Here is a 22,759-nt window from a genome sequence, read left to right as displayed (position 1 = left end):
ACATCATACTCCCCGGGGAGCTATGGCCAAGCCATTTTCCTTCAGAATAAGCTCCAGCCGCCTGCAGGAGCCAAGAGTGTCGCACCCCCAGCCTGGTGTCTTTGTTCTCTGGGAGAAAACGTTCTTCTTTTCTATGGCCTCTGTGCCTCACTGTGAGACTTGGCTCATCTCCGGCAGGGGCTGTGGGGTCAGGTTCCCCTGAGGAGGGGCTGGAAGCCAGAGCTGTATCCCTGTCCCCTGATAAGCCCATTCAGCTCACAACGGGCCCTCCCCTGGATGGCGACAGGTGAGCCTCTCCTTCCTGCGCCCTCCTAGAGCACTGTGAAGACCGCGATTCATCAGTAAGAAGGCTCTTGCTCCATAGCTTTGTCTGCTCCCTCTTTCCCCATTGTTGTGAGGCAGGTGAATTCTTTTGTCAACAGGCTCTTCACGTTCCCCACTGCTTTGCTCCTGGGATATTTTTTTTCTGGTGGATGGGAGAGGTGTCTATTTCAGGGTGGAGGGTGCTGCAAGAGAACAATCAGAATCTCTTCAGTTACGTTTTCCCAGCAGTCTTGCTGGAGCTTTACCGTGCCCAAGTCCCCACCCCTTTTTTCTCTTTTTCCTTTTTAGAGATTTTCTGGAGAAGCAGTTTTATAATTTCTTTCATGACAGTGGAATTTCTATATTTTCTGGAATATGTTTTGAAGATATTGCTTGTGTAAATCTACCTATTTTAGTAAGATATGAAATGCATCAGCGTAGCTAGTGTGACCAGAGTCACACATCTGGAAGAAAGGTGAAAGTCAAGTTTCATTTTTACAGCTCTGTGCAGTTTACAAGCTCCCCTCCCCCACCCCCACCTCAACACGGCAACAAATCCCAATAAAAACACGGACAATTAGAGCTGATAAAGACCCTGGCGATTTTTAGTCACATTCAGTTGAAAGCTGTGTCTCTCAGGCAGATATTTAGCTCTATACCAGTACCATTGCTATCAGTTGCCTTCTGGTCACTTTGCTGATTCCCCTGAGAGTACAAGGGAAAATAATGTGCAAGTTTCTACGGAAGTTAAAAATAGAACTATCCTGTGGCCCAGGAATCCCCATATATATCCCAAAGAATTGAAATCAGCTTTGTAGATACCCGCGCTCCCATGCTCACGGCAGCGTTACTGACTGGAGTTAAGATATGGTCATGAGGCAGGCGCACACAGACGGGTGAATGGAGGAAGAACAGGTGGGTCTGTCACTGATCACTGAAAAGGAAGAAGACTGCTCTTTATCTGGGGGCATTGGTAGTCAGTGTCTCAGCCTCTGGCCTCAAGCAAGGAGCGTGCCTGGCTGGCCTGGGAGCACGGACGGAGGCTGGGTTTGCCTGTGCCCCTTGAGCTTTGCCCACGTGGAGGCCCACTGGTCCTGATGACCAGCACAGAGAGGCTGAGGGTTTTCCATGGCTTGAGCAGTGGGGAGCCTGTGCCCACCGTAGGACCATTTGAGGCATAGGCAGAAAGACATGGATGAGCCTGGAGGATGTTATGCTGAGGGAAACGTCAACCAGAGAAGGAATAACGCTGCATGATTCTCGTCAGGGAAGACATCTAAAGTAACCCAATTCTGCCAGAGCGTGGAGAGGTGGTTGCCATGTCTTGGGAGAAGGGAAAACAGGGACTCCACTGTGCACACGTTTTCAGTTATGAAAAGGACGTGAGTTCTGAAGATCGTATCTACAGATCAGAACGTAGCAGGCCGAGTTAAGCCTGCTGTATTATGCAAAAGTGCTAGGAGGCTGGATCTCAGGTTGAGGCAGGAGGGTTGCAAGGCTGAGCTAAGCCTGGGCAAATTAGTCACTTAGCAAGACCCTAACTCAAAAAAAAAAAAAAAAAAGGTAGGTCTCATGGTAAGTGTCTTTACCACAAAAAACAAAACAAAATAGAAAAAAATACCCCAAAGCGAACAAACAAAAGCCACCAAAAAACCCAAACCAAATCAAACCAAATTAATCCAAAACAGAGGCACGAGGAGACTTTTGGATATGACGGCTATGCTGTCACCTTGATTGTGGTGACAAGTGGGCCGCGTGAGTGCGCCTGGAACTGGAGTATTGTGTAGATTCATGCATGCGTTTCTGCATATCAGTTGTACATTGGTAGGTTGTTCGAGAGATGATATGTAAGCATTAGTATGTCGTATTTAATCTTGAGACCGATTTTTCCTCTGCCTGTAATGCTTCTGCGCTCTATCCTGGTTTTTAAATGAGTGGCTAGTTTCTCTGTATTTGTTTCTCTGTATTTGTTCTTGTTACTGAGGAGTGTTCCACTGTATGAGTGCCCCAGGGTTTTGTGAGGCATTCATCCCTGGAAGAACGTTTGTTTCCAGTTTCTGCGATAAGAATATTACTGTGAATATCGATACATACTTTTTTCACCGAAGCATATGTTTTCATCTTTCTGGGATAACTTCCAAAAAGCACATTTTTTTTTTCTTTTGGTTGTAGGCTTGATACACGGTTAGCTTTGTCTGTCAACCTGTCAAATTATTTTTCGCAGTGGCTGGACCATTTTACACTCTCACTAGTAATATAAGAGACACCTAATTTCTCCAGATGTTTCTTAGTGTCTTAGTCACTTTCCTTACTGCTGAGACACAATACTTTACACCCACAACTTAAAGCAGGAGTGGTTTTTTTGTGGTTGTTGTTGTTCACATTTACTAGAGGATTCAGGTCGTAGTCGGCTGCCTCTATGGCAGGACAGCCTGGCAGAAGGGTTTGGTGGAGGTCAGCTGCTCACATCCTGGTGACCCGGAAGCAGAGAGAAGGGAGGCGCTGAAGGTGGAGGCCACGCCCCCAGGGATCTTCCACTTTGGACCAGTCCACTGGTGAGTGCACTGCTCCCATCGTCCAAGCACCTCCCAAAAGCTGAACCTCTGCACACGTGAGCCTTCTGAGAGACACTGTAGATCTAGACTATGATGCTCAGCATTTGGAGTTACCATGATTTTGAACTTTGACATCTTTATGATCACTCCTCGCTGTGGTTTTAAATTTGTCTTCCCCTGAGGCAAGTTAGAGCTAGATTCACTGGGCACTATCACCTGTTGTCTGTATCTGCTCTTTGAAGCAGGGTCGCCTCATGTTTTTCTCCTCTTTTTAACCAGACCAGGTAGTTTATATTGTTTAATTTTGAGACGCCTTTCTAGATGTGAGGCCATTAAGAGAGTGATTGTGGGTGTAAAGTATTGTGTCTCAGCAGTAAGGAAAGTGACTAAGACACTGAGAAACATCTGGAGAAATTAGGTGTCTCTTACATTACTAGTGAGAGTATAAAATGGTCCAGCCACTGTGAAAAGAGAGTGGTTTGCAAATATACCCTTCGAGTTTCTGCCTGTCTTTTTATTGTCTTTCTGAGTTGAACAGCATTTAAAATTTGATGAAGTATAATTTGTTAAGCACTGGTAGAGTCTAATTTATCAATTTTTAAAATACTCGATTGTGCTTTAGGTATCAAATCCAAGAACTATTTTCCTAGATCTGAATATTTAATCCGTGATATATTTTAAATTAAATTTTGTATATGATGAGGTAAATTTACAAGAAAGTTATTTATCTCAAATATCTACCTGTTTTTCTTTGTTTTTCAGTACTGGATATTTAATCCAGAGCATTCAGGCTGAGCTACATCCCTGGCCCAGTTTTTATTTTTGTTTGGAGAAAGAATCTTTCCAAGTTACTAAGTTGTCCAGGATAGGCTTGAACTTGCAACCCTCCTTCCTCAGCCTCCTATAGCGCTAGAATTACAGTCTTGTACCACCAAATCCAGTAATCTATCTATTCTTCCATCACAGTCCCTCGTTATCTATAGAGAATACTTTTCAGGACTACCAGCAGATGCTTAAAATTGTGGATAGTACTGAACCGTATATTATATGTAACTTTTTCCTATACATATATACCTACAGTAAGGCTTAATGTGAAAACTATGCACAGTCGGAGATTAATAATAACTATTAATAAAATTGAATAATAATGACAATATACCATAATAAAATTGTCAGTGTCATGACTGCTGCAAGTTGGGACCATAAAGCAAATAAAATGAGTGTCTCTTGAACACAAGCACTTTGATGCTGAGACTGTTGATCTGATAACTTAGCTTTTAAGTGACTACAGGGTAGGCAGTATCGATAAACTGGGTAAAGGAGGTCATATTCCCATAGCATGGAGCACAGTGACCCACAGTGTTATCAAGCTACTCAGGACGACATGAACTTAAAACTTATCAAGTGTTTTATTTCTGGAATTTTCCACTCAACAGTTCTGAATTGCAGATGACCATGGGTAACTGAAACCCAAAGTAAAACTACAGATAATTGGGGACTGTACTGACCGGCTCCTCTGGCCTGTGGATTTGTACTTTCCAGCACCATTTATTGAAAAGACCACCTCTCTTTATTCAGTTATTTTTCTATGTTTCACAACAACTATTTGGGCCTCTCATAGCTGGTCTACTTATGAATCCTCCAGTGTGCCCCATGGGTCCTTCTCCTGTGTCATCAACCCACTGCCTTGATCACTGGCGTCCTGTGCTAAGACTTAACATCCTGCCACTTTGTTATTTTTTCAATTTTTTTTTAGCTATTCTAGTTTCTTTGCTTTTCTGTGTCAGTTTTAGAATAAGTTTGTTTATAAGTAGAAGAAATATGAGTGGTTTTCATAAGAATTAGATGAAAACTGTAGTTCAATTTGGAGAGAATTAGCTTCTTTATTGAGTCTCCTAACCTGTGCATGTGGTATGTTTTTTTTTATTTCCTAATTTTTTTAACTTGCTTTTTAAAAAATATTTTTATTTAGGTCTGTTAATTTTACAGTGTATTGGGTTTCAGTGTGGTATCTCTATACATGCCCATGACATATGTTGATCATACACATCCCTTCAAAACTTTTCTTTATGCCCCCCTTCCTGTCCTTATTCTCTTCCTTTTGTCTAATAATAGTCTTAGGATTCTTTTATCAGTATTTTGAACTTTCAGCATATGTTTTGTTGGATTTCTAGCTAGTTATTTTCTCTTCCTTAGCTATGGTACATGATATCATACTTTGATTTTGGGTTTCTACTTGTTTGTTATTTGTATATTTACATGCAGGAGGTTTTAGTGATTGATTTTAACTTCCACAACTTTACTGAGCTGACTTAGTAGTTCTAGGAATTTTCTGTAGACCCCTTGGGATTTTCTATGTAGACAACTGTGTCATTGAAAATAGGGACAATTTTCTTTCTTTCTTTTTGATCTCTCAGCCTTTATTCCCCCATTTTCTTGCCCTGTTTCTGGACTTGCATCTGGGGATGAGGAAGCTTTGTGACAGTGGCTGTGCCTGAATATTTTTGTAATTAGAAGAAAAGTATTTAGCCCTTCACCATCACTTATGATGTTAGCTATAGGTTTGTTGTTGTTGTTTTAAATGAATTTTTCAGAGAGCACTATTAGACTTACAGTAAAATTGTGGTGGTAGTTCAGAGTTCCCTTACTTAGCTTTCCTATTATTATCTAACATTAGTGTGGTACTTTTGTTTCAACAGTGAATCAATATGCAGATGTTACTAACTAAAGACTGTTTTATGCAGAGTTCCTTAGTTTTTAATCTAAGGTTCATTTTGTGTTTCAAGATGGTCTGTGGGATTTCACATTTAATTTAGTCATCATATTTCTTTAGGATCTTGTTGGCTGGGACAGTTGCTTTGACTTTTCTGCGTTTGGATGACTTCAGCCACGGTGTTGAGGAGTACTGGTTAGGTATTTTGTAAAATGTCTTGCAATTTCTGGCATTTCTTTTTCAAGTAAACTGAAGTTGTGTGTGACTGGGAAGGTAGACCAGGAGGTAAACAGATATTTCAATCCCATCACACCAAGGGCATATTATAGCAATGTGATGGACGTTGTTGATGTTGGCCTTGTCTGCATGACCAAGGTCATGCTTTTGAAGTCCCCCTGTTGTAGCTTCTCTCTTCTCTGTGCTTTTTGGAAGGCAGTCATGGTGTGACCCTTGCTTGAGAAGCAGGAAGTCAATTTTTTACCTTCTAGGAGGAGGGAAATGCACTAAGTATTTGGAATTCTTTTGCATCTGAGATATTTCTACTTTTCCATTTATTCATCTCATCTTCTATCTCAGCTTGAACTTGCACACATTTATTTTATAATTTAGATTATTAAATATTTTTATTCATTTTGTGGCCCAGGTTGCTCTATGTCTGGCTTCTGAGAACAATTTTTGTTGTTTGCTCTATCCCTGTAGTAAGCCCTACATTTTGAGTGCTTGCTTTGTATCACCAACAGGTGCTGCAGTCTCACTTTGTGTAGCCCCTGCTTGAAGCATGTAATCAGTGGATCCTCCAAGCAGGTCCCATGCTTTCTCTTGGAGATGTCAGGTGAAACAGGGGTGTTAGATGCACTCATTGCTCTTGGGATGTTGTTACTACTAGTCTGTCTTAGCTGATGGAGCAAGAAAATGCATGTGAGTCTACTGACCTATAGGCACACACACCATGCATGTGCACCATACACATCTGTATGTAACCATTTGCATCTGTGTGACACTAAACATAATTCTACAATGACTGACAACTGCAGTTCTAATCTGTAACTGCAGAGACCTCCCCCATATCTGTAAATTCCCACTCAGGGCACCTGGCTCCTCTCTCACTCTCTGTGTTTTAACTCCTTCCCTCCTAGCATGCATGAATTGTTCACCCATACTCTCATGGGAAACATTTTCACCCAGTAGAGTACTTTACTCAACATGTAGTTTTTAAAACCTTTTATCATCTGGATTTGATTCATTTCCAAAGTAACTTATGCCAGAAACTTCCCACTCTGCCCCCAAGTAAAGTTGTTTCAATGACATACAATGAAATGGCTTCTATCACATTTTGCTTCCCATAGTAGGATTCACCTGACTTCATAAATGATTTTCTTTAATTGGCATAACTAAGGTCCACTCTTCATGAACCTTACTTAGCCTTAACTTATAAAGTTCACTTGCTTTTCACAAATGTGGAACTCATGTATCCATAAGCACATACAACAAATAGTTTTATGACTCTGAAATTATCTGCTGTGGCTTTCTTATTTGTGCTTACTCTCCATTCTCTCTAACTCTGCCTAAGATATAGACATAGATCTTTCCTAACGTCCCTAGCTTTGAATTTTCTGAAATGTCACATAATGAGAATCATACAGTATGCAGCTTTTCAGAATGGCTTCTTTAAAGCTAAGGGGGTTCTTTAATCTAGTACATATATATTGGAAATTCATCCACACTTTGTAACTCCTTTCCTTTCTCACTGAGTAATGTTTTATTGTATAGTACTACCACAGTTGGTTTGTCCCCTTACCATTTGAAAAGTATCATGGTTGCTTCCATTGTTGAGGATTGTAAGTACAGGTTCTATAAACATTCCTGTATAGGTTTTATGGGGTCATATGTTTTTAAATGAATTGAGAAAATATCTAGGAATGTGATTGATGACTTGTATTTTAAGACTGTCTTTGGCACTGTGAGAAACTGCTGAAATGCCTTAGAATTATTTTGTATTGAATAACAATGAACGGAATTCATTCAGAGTTCAACTGATTTCCTGTTGTTCTCTGTATTCTTACCAGCATTTTGTACTGTTAAATTTTGGATCTTAATCATTCTAATATCCCAACACTTCTCCTGGTTAGTGGTATTTCATTGTTGTTTTAATTTAAAATTCCTTAATGACGAATAGTAGCGAACAGTTTTTAGTATGTTAGTTCCTCTCTGCATATCTTTTCAATGGAGTTGTTTGTTCAGATCTTTAGCCCATTTTTTAAGTGGGTTTTTTTTTTTAACTGTGGAGTTTAAGAGTTTTTGTACATTTTGGATATGAATTCATTATCAGATAAGAGTTTTGCAAACATTTTCTTCAAGCCTTTGACTTGCCTTTTGATTCTTTTAATAATCTGTCTTTGGCAGGACAGATGTTAACTTTAAAATTCAACCTATCACATTTTTTTTGTGGATAATACTTTTGTTGTATCTAAAATTTCATTACTAAATACAAGGTCACCTAGACAATCTCCTATTTCCCACTAGAAGTTTTATGATTTAAAACTAGGTCAGTGATCTATTCTGAGTGAATTTTGTGTAGTTCTGAGTCAGCTGTTGGGTTAGGTCTGCATCTAGGTTTATTGGAATTTTTATGTGTTGATGTTCTGTTGGTCCAGCAGTGTTTTTGTAAATTCTTCTTTATCCTTTGACTTGTTTTTGCTCTCTGGTCAAAGATCAATTGACCAAAAAAATCAATTGACTATATTTGTGTGGATCCATTTTTGTTGCCTTAATTTTGTTTTATCGATCTATCTTTTCATTGCCACACTGATACATACTATGCTATTTTGATTATTACAACTTTATAACATGTTTTGAAGTTGGCTCATGTTGGATCTGTAACTTTTTTCTTTTTGAGCATTGTGTTGCCCATATTAAATATTTGCCTTTGATAATAAACTTTAGAATCAGATTGTCAATATCCCCAAAACATTTTGGTAGGATTTTTATTGATCACCTATAAATTCAAGTTGGAAAGAATTGACTTCTTATGTATTATCTTCCAATCCACAAACATGAAATAGTTTAGCTATCTTTGATTTGTCTCCTCAGAGTTTTGCAATTTCTTCCCCATAAATCCATATATCATTATTTTTTAAAATTTACACTCAAGTATTTTGTTTTGGGGGTGAAATTATGTATATTGTTTTTTCATATTCTAATTATTTACCACTTGTGTATATGAAAACAATTGATTTTTATATAACAACCCTGTGGCCTCTAAGCTGGCTGTAATCTCTCATCACTTTTTAACTACAGTTTTGTTACTGTGGGTGTTGACTTAATTTTGGGTCTATTCTACACAGACAGGAATGCTATCTATAAACAAAGCTCAGTGCACTTCTGGCTCCACCACTGGGACCCCTCTAGGTCCTTTGCTGGTGTCCTTGCTGTGGTTGTCACTTTCAGTGATGCTGAGGACAGGTCAGAGAGGACTCCCTGGCCTGACCTCCGTGTCTGGTCATCCATGGAGGGGGTTCAAGGTTTCCACACTAAGTGTGGATACACTATGTGTATTAGCTGCAGGTTTTGGTATTATTCCTTACCAGGACAAAGACATTTTCCATCTATATCTAGTTCTTTTTGAAAGTTTCATCACAAATTATATTAGTGTTATAAAATCCTTTTTTATATCAACTGATGTGATCATATGTGTTTTCTTCAGTATGTTTATGTGATAGAAGATGTTAACTTTTTAATGATGGGTAAACTTGTATAACTAGAATAAATCCCACTGAGCAATGTCATACAATTCTTTCCTTGCATTGTTGCATTTCATGTGTAAATATTCTGTTAAGGATTTTGCATCTAAGCTCATAGTTAGTCTACAGTTTTCCTATGCTTTAATGTCCTAGTCTTGTTCTTGTATTTGGGCATTAGGATAAGGAAGGCATCATATAATATATTAGGAAGCATTCCCTGTGCTTCTGTGTTCTAGAAGAGATTGTGAAGTGTTGGTATCCCTTCTTCTTAGTTTGGTAAAGTTCTCCTGGCTTAGTGCCTTCCTTTTCAGAAACTTTTGACTCAATTTCTTTAATCCATCCAGGACTATGTAGATGATCTATTTATCCTTGGTTGAATATGGATACTTTGTGTCTTTTGAGAAATGGACCCATTAATTTTGATGGTCAGATTTGGGACATAGCGTTGTTCATGGTGATCCTGATTGTCCCTTTAAGGTGCCCTAGGGCACCAGTGATGGTCTTCCCTTTAGTTCTGAGGTTGGGAATTTGTGTTCTCTCTTTCTCCTAGCCCAGTTGTGGGCTTAATTAGTTAATTTAATTATCCTTTCAAATGACCAGCTTTTGTTTTGTTAGTTTTCTCCATTATTTTTTGCTTTCAATTTCATTGCTGCTCTGATTTTTATTATTGCTTTTCTTCTGTTTTTATTAGGCTTAAAATACTTTCCTTTCTCTCATTCCCTGAGTGGTATGTTAGGTTAATTCTCTTGAGATTTCTTTGACTTGTGTGCTCTTTAGAAATACACTGTTTAACCTTCAAATATTTTGCAGTCCCCAGCTGTATTTCTATTATAGATTTCTAATTTAATTCCATTATGGTCTGAGAACATACTTTGTGACTCCTACTTTTTATATTTGTTAGGATGTGCCTTAGGACATTTTATTTTTGTTCTTTCTTCCAGGATAATTTCACTGGATATGGAATTCTAGATGATAGATATTTTTTCTTTCAACACATTAGCTATTTTCATTCTGCTTTCTTTTTGCTTATGTGGTTTTTGAAAAGAGCAACAGACTCCTGTTCTTGTCCTCTGGTAAGGTTTCTGTCTTTCTGGCTGCTTTAAAAGTCGTTCTTTGCCTTTGTATTTCCAGTCTGAATATGATATGCCTAGGTGCAGACTTTTAGGTATTTACTTATGTGGTGTTTCTGAGTTTTGTGTATCTCTAGTTTGGTGGCTGCCAGTTAAAAACATTAATTAACAAGAAAATTTTGCATGTATTAAGGAAATTTTGCACATAATTATGGTATGCAGATTTTCATGTACACAGTGGAAGGCTAAGTTATTTAGTACATGCATACTTGTTAGTGTGTGAACACTGAAATCCCATTGCCTCAGCGATTTTCATATATACATTGCTTGCTATAGTCACTGTGATGTGTATTAGTTGAATTAATTCTTTCTACCCAAATGAAAATTTGTCTCCATGACTGACACTAACTTTGAACCTCCAGTAACTACTATCCATTCTCTTCTTATATAAGTTTGACTTTTTAGATCTCACAGGACGGGGCGATCAGCATTTGTCTTTTTGTGCTTATTTCTCTTAACACAAGCCTCCCATTCTTTCCCAGTTTGCTGCAAATGACAGATTTTGTCTTCTTCTGTGGCTGAGTATTACTCCATCGGGATACATGCTGCAGATTCCTTATCCACCCGTCCGCTGATGAATACATGGGCTGATTCCACATCTTGGTCATTGTGAATAGGGCTGCAGTGACCGAGAAGGGCAGAGGACTCTTCAACACATTGACGTGAATTCCCCTGGCTGGGTCTCCGCAGGATAGCAGGATCCTATGGTGCTTCCATTTCCTCCATACCCTTTCCCTTAGTGGCTATTCTCATTTAATTTTCACCAAGTATGTGCAAGATTCTTTTTCTCCTCACCCAATAGCTGTCCTTGACCTTTAGATAAAGACCATTCTAACAGGTCTGAAGTGATACCTCTTTGTGGTTTTGATTTGCATTTCCCTGACGATCTGTGATGGTGAGCCTTTTTTCATGTGCCCGATGGCCATTTGAACGTGTTCTTTTGAGAAATTTCTATTCAGGTCCTTAGCACAGTTTTTGAGTGGGTTGTATTCTTGCTATTGAGTTGAGTTCCATATACATTTTCTATGTTACAGATACTACATGTGTAGTGACCTGCCTGTTTAATGACTGTTCTGACTTATGATCTGCCGCTCCCACTTACGACTGCATGTGGACTTACAGCGTAGAAGCATGAGCAGCCGTGTGGCCTCATGGTGGCTTCTGCTTTGATTCTGTGTACGAGACTTCACAGATTCCTGGGTGAGTATACTGTCTACAGTCTATTGTCTACAGTGTGTTCTCAAAACAGCTCTGTTAGAACTGGAGGCTGTGGGTCCAAATGTTGAGTGGTTCATGAAAGTGGAACAGCAAATGAATAAACTTTTACGGTGCTCTCATGAAGTTTATGAAGCAAAAAAGAAAATGACAAAACAGACCACACTAACAGAATTCTTCTTGAAAGCGACACCCAGGAGCCCTATTACCAATTCTTCCATTTCTGCTTTATCCTCTCCCTTCCTTGGGCTTTCACATCTCCTGATAGTAATTCTGCTGGTGATACTGATGAGGACTTTGAAAGATTCTATGACTAAAATGTTAGCATGGGTGTCTTTCTTCTTTTGCAGCTCTGTGCATCTTGTTTATAGAGCCTCAGTGTCTTTTTATGGTATGGTACTCTTTGTTTATTCAATATTGCAGTGTTTACTGCTTGTACTGTACAGCCCTGGAGCTTTACGTTCTGTTATCCATTACAGCACTGCATAGAAGAGTTATGCAAATAAATGCAAAGTCGTCAGGTTGGAGCTTCCTCTGATCACTTCTTTGTTCTGACTATCGTCCATACTATTTACAATTCCTTATTTAGTAACCAATTCAGTAGTGCAGAAATGCAACCCAGTTGTTAAAGGAGGAATGTCTGTAATCTCTTAGATGTACAGTTAGCAAATACTTTCATTCCCTGGGTTTCTTTCACTTCATTAATCATTTCCTTTGCTGTGCAGAAGCTTTTCAGTCTGATGCAACCCTATTTGTCTATTTTGGTTTTGTTTTCATAACCAAAAACCAACTGACATCAAGAAATCATCAGCCAGACCCATGCCGTGAAGCTTTCCCCATAAATTTTTGCAAATAATTTTAATAGTTTCCTGTTTCATGCTGAAGTTAAACACATTTTGAATTGTGATGAGATAAAAGTCTAATTTCATTCTTCTGCATGTGGACATCCAGCTTCCTCAGCAACATTTATTGAGCCAACCCATCTTCTCCCATTGTGTGCTCTTGGCATTTTATCTAAAATCAGTGGACCATCGGTGGGGATCTATTTCTTGGCTCCTTGTCCTGATGCATTGGTATATGTGTCTTTTTTTCACCACTATCATGCTGTTTTGACTACTGTAACTTTTTGTTAAATTTTGAGATCGGTTAGTTTGATGTCTCTACCTTTGTCCATTTTACTCTAAATTGCTTTGACTTTTCAGGGTCTTTTGTATTTACATCCAAGTTTTAGAATTGTGTTTCTCCATTTCTCTGAAAAATGTCATTGAGATTTTGATTAATATTAAATTTACTCTAGATCCCTTAATAATCTAGACATTCAAATGACTTCTATGCATGTACATGCGATATCTATTTACTTAGTTGTATTTTCAATTTATTTCACCATTGTTTCATAATTTCTGATATACAGGTGTTTTACTTCCTTGATAAAAGTTATTCCTATTCATGTTTTTGTAGCTATTATAAATAGGATTATTTCTTGATTTTTTTTCAGCTAGTTTACTGTTATTATATACAAACAGTACTGATTTTTTGTTGTTGTTGATTCGTGTCCTAAAATTTTGCTGAATTTATTTAATAGTTGTAACAGTTTTTGGTGGATTCTTTAGGATTTTCTACATAAATGATCTCATTTTCCACAAACACAGGCAATATGCCTTCCTAATTTGGATGCCTTTTATTCCTTTCTCTTGCTTAATTACTGTGGCTGGGACTTTCCATGTTATACTGTAAATAGAGGTAGTGAGAATGGGTAGCCTGCCTTGTTCCTGGTCTTAGAGGAAAATCTTTCAATTTTTCTCTGTTGAGTGTGAAGGTTTTTTTTTTTGTTGTTGTTTGTTTGTTTGTTTTTCTTCCAGTACCAGGAATTGAACACATGACCTTGTGCTTGCCAGGTAAGTGCTTTGCCACTGAGCTAAATCCCCAGCCCCCGCTGAGTGTGAAGTTAGCCCTGGGCTTGCTGTATGTGGGCCTTATTTGGTGCCTGTCATTAATTTTGAAATTCTCAACTCTTATTTCTTCAAATATTTTTGGTCTTAGTTCTTTCTCTATTCTTCTAATATTCTGATTGTATGCGCTATACTTTTTTTGATACTTTTGTGTATTTCTTGGATGTTTTGTTTCCACCTCCTTCAACTTTTCATTTTATTTTTAAGACTTTTTATTGATGTTTTCAGATCTACTTTTAATTTTTCCTTAGCTCTATTCAATTGACTCATGAACCAATGTAAGCCATTCTGCATTTTGGTTTCCCTGTGCTTTGATTTTAGCATTTCTTTCTGTTTTTTGGAGTTTCCATCTCTGTTTGCACTGCATCTCTGCTCTTGCCCAGTGTCTACTCTCCCATTTTAGCTCTTAGTGGATATATCCTGGCCCAACTCCTGTGTGATTATTCATACTCCTACCACATCTTACTCTGGCTCTTGTGCCAGATTTGTTCCTTTCACTGACTTTTGCATGTCTTGCAATTTTTGTTGAGAACTTCTCAGGATGGTCTGATGGTTCCTTCCAAGGTACCATCCTCTGTATATAGGATGAAAGGTTTTCTCAGCTTAGCTCCCTTGAGTTTTTAGGAGAAAAACTACCACAATGTGCTTTCTGACATGAGTAATAATGTCCTGTCAACTCTGACCCAGCCTATACACCTCAGGGGACCCCAAGACCTGAGGTACGTGGTTTCAGGAACCTTCAAAGGCTACAACCCAATCCTTCCTCCCACTGATCTGATTTATTTCATGGCCCTTGTCCTCTAACAACCTCTCCTGTTTGTGTCTGTGCATGCTCTCTGCAGGTCAGTCTAATGCAACATTCACTGGTCTCTGCATAAAAGGAAGTTATTAAAAATAAGATGTTTTACTAAGGCTTAGAGTTGTTAGGGATTGGTAGTCCATCTCAAGACTTACAAAATAAGTCTTCTTTCTCCTTGTTCTCTGTGGTCCTTCCTCACCCTCTCTGTGGGTGGGAGGCCGCTCTGCCCTGCCCCTGGTCTGTCCTCACAGTCTCACAAAACCCCTCCCACCCTCCTGCCTCTGCTTTGGTCCCTTTTGTTTCCCTCCTTTGTCTTTCTTCTCAGCAACCCAACGGTGCCTTCCATGCCCCACTCAGACCACACTGCTGACCTTCAGCTGGTCCTGGAACATGTGGACTTTCAGGAAGCTGGTCCAGAGGTATCTCTGCCTGGCTCCAAAACTAAGCACAATCAGTAGATATTTCTGTAATTTCCTCAGTTTATGTAAGGGTCGTTGGGATAAACATCTGGCATCTTAAAATTTTTCCTATGATTGAAAGTACTTATAAGCTCTTCCATATCTGTATTTTATAACCTGTGTAATCGCAATTCTCTTGGTACTTGAAGAAAAAAGTAAATATTAACTCACTATTATGCTAACTGAATATGATCAGCAGGATGTTACATCTTTCTCATTCCTCCATTGGAAAACCACAGCAAGTGTATAGTGGCTAATAGTTTCTAAGCCCTATGATGGGTGTGTAGGTCATACATGGGATAACCAAGCTATGACTGGACAGGAGTTTCCTGAAGTGGTGGTGGAAGGGGTTGAGCTCTTCCAAAAGCATGCAGCTTGTTCCATGGTCTAAGGGACACTCATGATATGCACATACTGCATGACCACTTACTATTTTAACTTCAAGGTGCCCTGCTAGTAGTGTAGTCTTATGTATTTTCTGGCTATAGAGAGTTTCTGTCTATAAACATGTGGTCTCCAGGTAAATAATGGATTAAGTGCTCCAATGAAAAAGCAGAGGTATACTAAGTTAAAAGCAAAAAAAAAAAAAAACAAACAAACAAAAAAAAACAAAACCAAAAACCAAAAAACAAAAAAACAAAAAATAAAAAAACCCAAAATTAAACAAATCCCTGTAGGCCATTATTTTAAGAAATGCATTTTCAATATATAGACACAAGATACGCAAAGACATATCTCAGGACAATGTGATATTGATGTAAGGTAGACATATGTATTAATAGGACAGAATAGAGAATCTAGATAGAGGCTCATTCATATTATATTAAGCAGATTTCCATCACTGGGACAAAATACCTGACACCAGCAACTTAGAAGAAGAGAGGTTTATTTTGGATTATGGTTTCAGAGGGTTTAATTCATGGTCAGCTGGCTCAAGGCAGAAATATCATGGCAAAGGGGCATGACAGGAAAGCCTTTACTTCATGATGGCCAGAAAGCAAAGACAGCCAAAAAGCCGGAATAAAAGATATACGAAATTAGCATGTGGGCTCCAGTCAAGCAAGTGAGTCACTGGGGGTGAGCCTGTGAAGGCCTTAGCTCTGTCTTGTGCTCCTCCCCATGTTTTGCTGCTGGCTGATAGGAAGTGTGATGTTTTGGTCCACCACACCCTTCTGCCATGATGCTCCTGCCTTGGAGTCAGGTGACCATGGACTGAAACCACTGAACCTAGGAGTCAAGTAAATCATTTCCTCCTCCAAGCTGGGTATGTCAGGGATTCTGTCCCAGCAATGGGAACGTTGGCCAACATAGTACCATAAGGTACTGCTGAGCAATGAAGAGGAATTAACTACTGAATTACACAGTGCTATGGGCATTTTTCAAGAATATACTGAACAAAAGAAGCCAGGTACTTCATGATTCTCTTTATATGACTGTCAGGAGCAGACAAAACAAATTTGTGGCAGAATGTTTGCTGCCTTTGGGAGGTGAAATCGTTTCAGAAAAGGCAGGAGGGAGGACTTCTGGGATGACAGATACTTTATATCTTGACTGTAACCTGAGCTACAGAGGTGTGTACATTTAACAAAACTTCTTTAAGTAAATAGTCAAGATCTGTGCATTGAAATGTACATATACTTTACATCAAGATAAAATTAGAAGGATTATTTATGTCAACCACTGAAAAGCACTCTCTTAGGTCCAACGGTCCAACACTTTTCCTATTATGAGCTTGCCGTCCACATAGGCTTTCTGCCAAGGTTGTGCATTCAGACCTCTTGGTAGCAGCGCGTCATTATTATTAGACCCCAGTACCGAAATTCAGTGCAAGACATCACGTAGCTGCAATGATAAGCATCTTTCTCTATCCTGCTATGACGGCCGTCTGGATTTTCACAGCATTCCTTGAATGCATAGTTGGTCAATCTGACTCTGTTATTTTCTTTTTTCCCAAGGACTTTTAATACTTGTAAGAAAACCCAGCATTTCCTCTGTCTTTACATTCCGTAGCTTCCATACAATTTATGTGCCAAACGTGCTCTGGAAAGAGACATGAATGTGAGAGAGGAGGGAGACTGGGTTGCGGAGAGATTTGTACCTCAGTTCTAAATTCTTAGCAATAAATTTAATTGCACAGGGCAGTGGTTAAATCCCTGTTCCTGGAAGGATTGAAGCCAAGACAGATTATACTTGTTAGAAATGTCAGGGACAGGAATACAATATGTGACCTGGGATTTGATAACGTGGTCTTTAATGTTCCTTCTGGCTCCCTTTCACTCGAGCATTCATTTCTTCCATCACTTCCATCACTCATTCCCACCCTTGGGAACACGCCAGGCCTCAGGACAGGCAAGTGATTCTGCTTGGCCTTCAAAAGCATAGCTATGAAGCTCTGGTTCTGGAAACCTATTTTTATCTTGCACATGCACATCTATTTCCAAGCGCAGAGGGCAGGTGTGATGGTCCCAAGCAGCTGCAACCTGCGGTGCTATCTGATGGTGATTCTTCGTGACTGTCAAGTGGATTCCTCAGAGATGATGCTGTTCTTAGCTTTGGGGTTTCTAGATGGAATCAGTGTTTGTTTATTTGTTTGTTCCCATGTAGAAGTCTGAACTTCTTGCTCTGCTCTACTTTTGAAAACATCCCACAGTCAGGAAGAAAATGTCAGGTGCAGGATCCAGAGAAAGCCATCTGTCCGTGTGTGTGACACCAGTGAGCAGACCCTGTGTTTCGGGATGGGAGAGGGTCCAGGTGAGTTGTTAGATGAATCTGAGGTCAGTTCCTCGCTGCCTGCCACACCAGTGGTTGGACTTGTGATGAGCCACTCACATACTCATGCCTCAGCCTCCTCAACTATAAAATAGACATGATCAATGTATTCTGTCCTGGGTCCATGAAGTCACATGTCTGAAACCCTAAAGGCTGTGCCTGGCACTGTGCCTTTGATATGTGCTCAGTTTTTAATCATTTCCAGTAGTTTTATGTGAGTTGGTGGGGTAGAGATTGGTAGTCCATCTCAAGACTTACAATTACAGAAGTTGTCTTGTGCACTTATCTAGGCGTCTGTCACTCTGGGTCACCAAACAAACGAAATGGGAAAATGCAAATGTAAGTGCTTGCCATTCGTTCATCCATTCAACAGATATTTAGTGAGTGCCTATTTTGTGCTAGACACTAGGTTAAGAATCTCCATGGAACTTGTACGTCCCAAAAGGAATATCCATGTAGAAAAATATAATTACACAAGTAAACATTTCATTTGATTTTTATAACGTGCAGTGAGTAGAACAAAGCTCTGGAGAAGCCCCATGAGTTTGAACAGGTTAGAGAAAAGTCAGGAACAAATCAGCCGTAAGTTTTATTCACTTAAATGGCAGCAAACATGTTTCTTTCTCCTGTGAGTGCCCAGGGCTGGCTGTTTCCCCTGTGGACACTCTGTAGCACAGGGTGACAGCTGCTCTGTCATTTCTGTTGTGTGGCTTCCGATCCTGTGGTGTCACCGTCTCTCAGAAGGACTAGACTGGAGAAGCACTGGGAGTTTGGCAGGGATGGAAAGGAGTGGACCCATCGGCACAGCTCTGGGCACCTTCCTGGGCACCCTGAGCTCTGGGGAGGCAGGGTTCTGAGCTCCAGGGTGCATGAAGCAGGAAAAAGATGCGGTTCTCTGCAGCTCCATCCTCATCCCCCCAGGATGCTCAGGAAGAGGGAAGATTGGTCCTGCCCTGAGCCTGAGCTGGGTGAAGAATGTGGAACATCCACAGAGCTGACCCCAAGGGGGCTTGGGTGCCCCTGGGAGGAGGTCAGCAGCCTGTGTTCAGGTCCAGCAGGGTGTTTGGGGGATGCTGAACCTTGTCTGAAGAACACTTCAATCTGGAGATATCCTGGGCAGCTTTGTGTTTTCACACCGTCCCTCTGACTGAGGCAGGAGAAACCCACACAGAACCGGGATGCTGGGCCAGGGCCGTGGGGAGGCCTGGTAGGGCCTGGTTGCCAGAGGCAGTGGGGCCATGGGTCGTAGAGAAGGGGAAATACAGGCCCTACTGGGCCGAGGCTGCTGGCCGCTCCTCTGCTTTCCAGACCCTGAGGGAGACTGCAACTTCCATGAGCCATTTATGTGATGTTTATGGTCACAGAGGTTAAACCTTGCAACTAAACTGAGCTCTAAACCACTGAGAAGCCAGAGACAGACTGCGCAGTTTGTGTGAAGGCTTTTTTTCTCTGGCTACAGCAGACTTCAAAGAAAAGCAACATCTTTCAGCGCATAAAAACTGTTCTGTGACTATTTGCAAACTAATACTACTGTATTCTCTGAGAGAAACTTGCTTAACCAAAAAGATTTGCTAATGTAATATTTCAGTGTTCTGGGGGGAAAATGACATTAGAACAATCAGGCATCTAACAGATATTTTGTAAATTTCTCCCAACGGAAAACACTCACTTCCTGTTGTTTTTTTTTTTCCCTCAAATCCTGCAGACTACTGTCCCAGCTACTGGCTTTTGACATGAGCTGCTTGAAGTTTTCTTCCTCCAGAAAGTCTTCAAGATTCCGGAGGGTTAAGCTGGGAAGGGTCCCTCATCCTCAGCTGTGATCCCACAAGATAGAGCAGGCTGGTTCTTCTCTGTTGATCCATCACTAAAATGTACTTTCCCGTGTTGACTGATTTTATGTAGAGGATGGTACCCTGGGAGGAAAATGGTTTTTTCCATGGAGGGTGGGCAAAGGCTTTGGAAGCCCCTGTCAAGTGAGCATTTGAGGTTACAGCTCAACTACATCAACTTGGGTTTAGAATGGTACAGATTGCCACCCATTCTTTCCTTTGTGCAGATTTGCAGAGTTGAACAATATCTCCCACCGCCCCTGGTTGCAGAGACAGCACAGGAGCAATCATCCAAAGAAACGCAGACCAGGCCCCACGCAAGCAGTGGGTGTGTGTGCTGCAAAGGAATTACCAAGCTCTGGCCAGCACAGTCCTCTCCAAGGAGCCAGGACAGCTCTCCAGGGAGCTTCAGTGAGATGCAGGGGAGAGGAGCGGAGGACCAGTGGGCGGGTTAGGGAGACCACTGAAGTTACCAGTCCGCCACTAGGTCCCCTCTCTGGAACAGTTGTCCTCGTTTGGTGTCTCTATCTCCTTGTCCTTCTGCATATTTTAAATTTATCTTTAAGTTTAATCTTTTGACCACTCCATGCTGAAACAGATGTTCCTGTGCCCCAGGACACAAGAAAGAAGGAGCTCCTTCCCCAGGACTTGCCCAGCTAGGACAGAGACCAGCAAACCCTTCACTGTACCACTGGGGGCCAGCAGGTGCCTGGGATGCTGTCCATAGTTGGGAAAGCCTGGGGAGGTCCGTGTGTTGCTCTTTCGTGTGTACAGACACCCTGTGTAGCCGCAGTGGCCCTTGTCTTTGTCAGTCCTGAGCACCTGCCTTTCAGCTCCTTTAGGATCTTCTACTCACCTGCCTGTGAGTTGTCACCTGGTCTGCATGCCCGGGAAGCCTCCGGGCTAGGCGTCCCACTCCTCTGCACCTGATTACAAACACAAGATGAAAGTGGCAACTGGCACCCGTGAGGTGCAATGTGGAATCACTGTCCATCTTTATCAACACTGATTTCCATTTGCATGTGTCTGTATCCTTCATTCTTTACTTAAAAAACAAAAACATTGACCAAAGTGACTTCACTAAGGTATAATATGGATAGTACATACATAGTAAAATGTACCTATTTTAAGTACACATTTGGATGAGTTTTAACAAGTTTGTACACCTGTGTACCCAAACACAATTGAAAAGGACTTCCATGACCTCCAAGTTCCCTGTGTCCCTCTCTTCTCTTGCTATAGTTCCAGAAGGTCCCCCAAATATGCATGTGCTAAATCCTTGTTTTCCAGCTTGGTGCTATTAGTGGGTGGCAGCAACGCTCGAGAGATTGGGCCCCACGGGAGGATTTCGGTCATAGGTGTGCACCCTTCGAGGGGCTACAGGATGTGCACGTCCTCTTCCCCTGTGGTTCCTGGCCATGAGCTGGACAGGATGCTCTGCTGTGCTCTGCTCTGCATATCCCACCGTGATTCGCTGCCTCACCACAGCCCACAAAGCAATGGCCCCAGCACCCCATGGACTGAAGCCTCTGAAACTAGGAGCCACAGTGCATCTTTTCTCTCCATCAGTTGATTATCTGAGGAATTTGTCATAGTAACAGAGAACACATGACCCAGGCCTCTGTAGTTCCAGTACCAGGCACTTGCCGGTCTCCCTTCTTCACTACAAATTCGTTCCCCACTCGTTTCCATAGCGATGGAACCACAGCATGCAGATGTACTTGTCTGGCTTTTCTTCCTCAGCGTGGTGCTGTTTGCGATTTATTCGTGTTGTATATGTTCTTTTAGTTCATCCAAGCAGCTAGAACAGAATACCTTGCACCAGGGGACTTAAAACAACATCAGTTCCCTTCTGCACTGTTGCAGCTGGGAAGACCAAGATAAAGGCGCTGGCAGATTCAGTGTCTGGTTGGGGCTCATTTCCTGGCTTGTAGCTGGATGGCATCTTCTTGCCGTGTCCTCACTTGGTGGAGGGACAGGGCGGCGCTCTGGGATCCCTTTTTATAGGTCATCAACCCCATTCATGGGCCGCCACTCTCATGACCTTATCGCTGCCCAGGGGCTTCATGTCCTCATAGCATCACCTTGGATGTTAAGATTGCAACATACGAATTTTAGGGCAGGAACACACAAATCCAGACAATAATAGTTCTAGCCGTTTTTTTTTTTTTTTTTTTTTTTTTTTTTTTTGGTTTTTCTTCTTTCCAGTGAACCGAACTCACGACCTTGCGCTTGCCAGGCAGGCGCTTTTTTTTTTTTTTTTGCATAGCTGAGCAATGATGTGCTGTGTGACCAGGGTGCAGTTTGTTAATTCAACCACTCGGTGTTGAAACTGTTACGATCATTTGTGTGCAAATTTTATGAGACCGTGTGTTTTCATTTATTTTAAGTAAATACCTAGGATTGGAGTTTCTGGGTTTTATAGAGTGTTTTATGCATTCTGATGAAGTATATTTACTTATAAAAGTTGTCATCGAAATCATAAGTTGACTTTCTGTTTGTTGTTCATTGGACGCTGTAAAAATACTTGTCCGTCATTTCTCAGCTTGCCTACTATCAGACTGAGGTCTGTGGAAATTCTTATCTTTGTTCTTCTGTGTGTGTGTGTGTGTGTGTGTGTGTGTGTGTGTGTGTGTATGTGTGTGTTAGTGGTTCTAGGGATTCACCCAGAGCCTTTGCCTGAGCTACATTCCCGGCCCCTTTATTATTTTTTGAGACTGGGTCTTGCTAAGTTGCTAAGTTTCCCAAGCTGGGCTCAAACTTTCCATCCTGCTTCAGTCTCCTAGAGTGTGGGGATTACAGGCATCTGGCACCAGACCCACCTATGCTGTAGGTTTTAGAACTCTGGCTGAGTTGAGGGCTACATCTGAACTAGAGGTTGGCAAACATTTTTGAAAAGGGCTAAATAATAAATATTTTAGGTTTTGTGTGCCAGGGTCTATGTGGCAATTACTAAGTTTGGTTATTGCTCAGGAGCTGTGGTAGATATCATGTAAATGATCACTGTGGCTGTGTGCAGCTAGTGACTCAGTTTACAAAAACCGTGAGCATGAGACGGGGCATTGATGGCATAGATTCATCTGTCCTCATTCCTCTGGACTAAGCACAACTGTAAATAGTGAGGAAATTGTCAGTGGAAGTCTATCACACAGATCTAATATTTGTGTGATTACAGACCTAGAAGTAGGGAGGGGAGGTGATTCTAAAAGAATCAAGGAAGTACATCTGACAAAAATCATAAACCTACAGACTCAAGACTCTGACTGAATCTTCTACAGAATAAACTCAAAGAAACAAAC

General features: G+C 41.0%; 1 long non-coding RNA gene across 1 annotated transcript; it reads left to right on the top strand.

The window, feature by feature from the left end:
* Positions 1-2,805: 2,805 nt before the first annotated feature.
* LOC102011736 lies at positions 2,806-19,505 on the top strand. The gene is made up of 4 exons (XR_001236334.1): positions 2,806-2,858; positions 11,476-11,641; positions 17,467-17,613; positions 19,337-19,505. It is a non-coding gene; the product is annotated as an uncharacterized LOC102011736 (long non-coding RNA).
* Positions 19,506-22,759: the final 3,254 nt, after the last annotated feature.

Source organism: Chinchilla lanigera, unplaced genomic scaffold (assembly GCF_000276665.1).
Source record: "Chinchilla lanigera isolate Chin_1 unplaced genomic scaffold, ChiLan1.0 scaffold00055, whole genome shotgun sequence".
Lineage (NCBI taxonomy): Eukaryota > Metazoa > Chordata > Mammalia > Rodentia > Chinchillidae > Chinchilla > Chinchilla lanigera.
The sequence above is the reverse complement of the archived record's forward strand: the minus strand, read 5'-3'. Positions and strand labels throughout refer to the sequence as shown.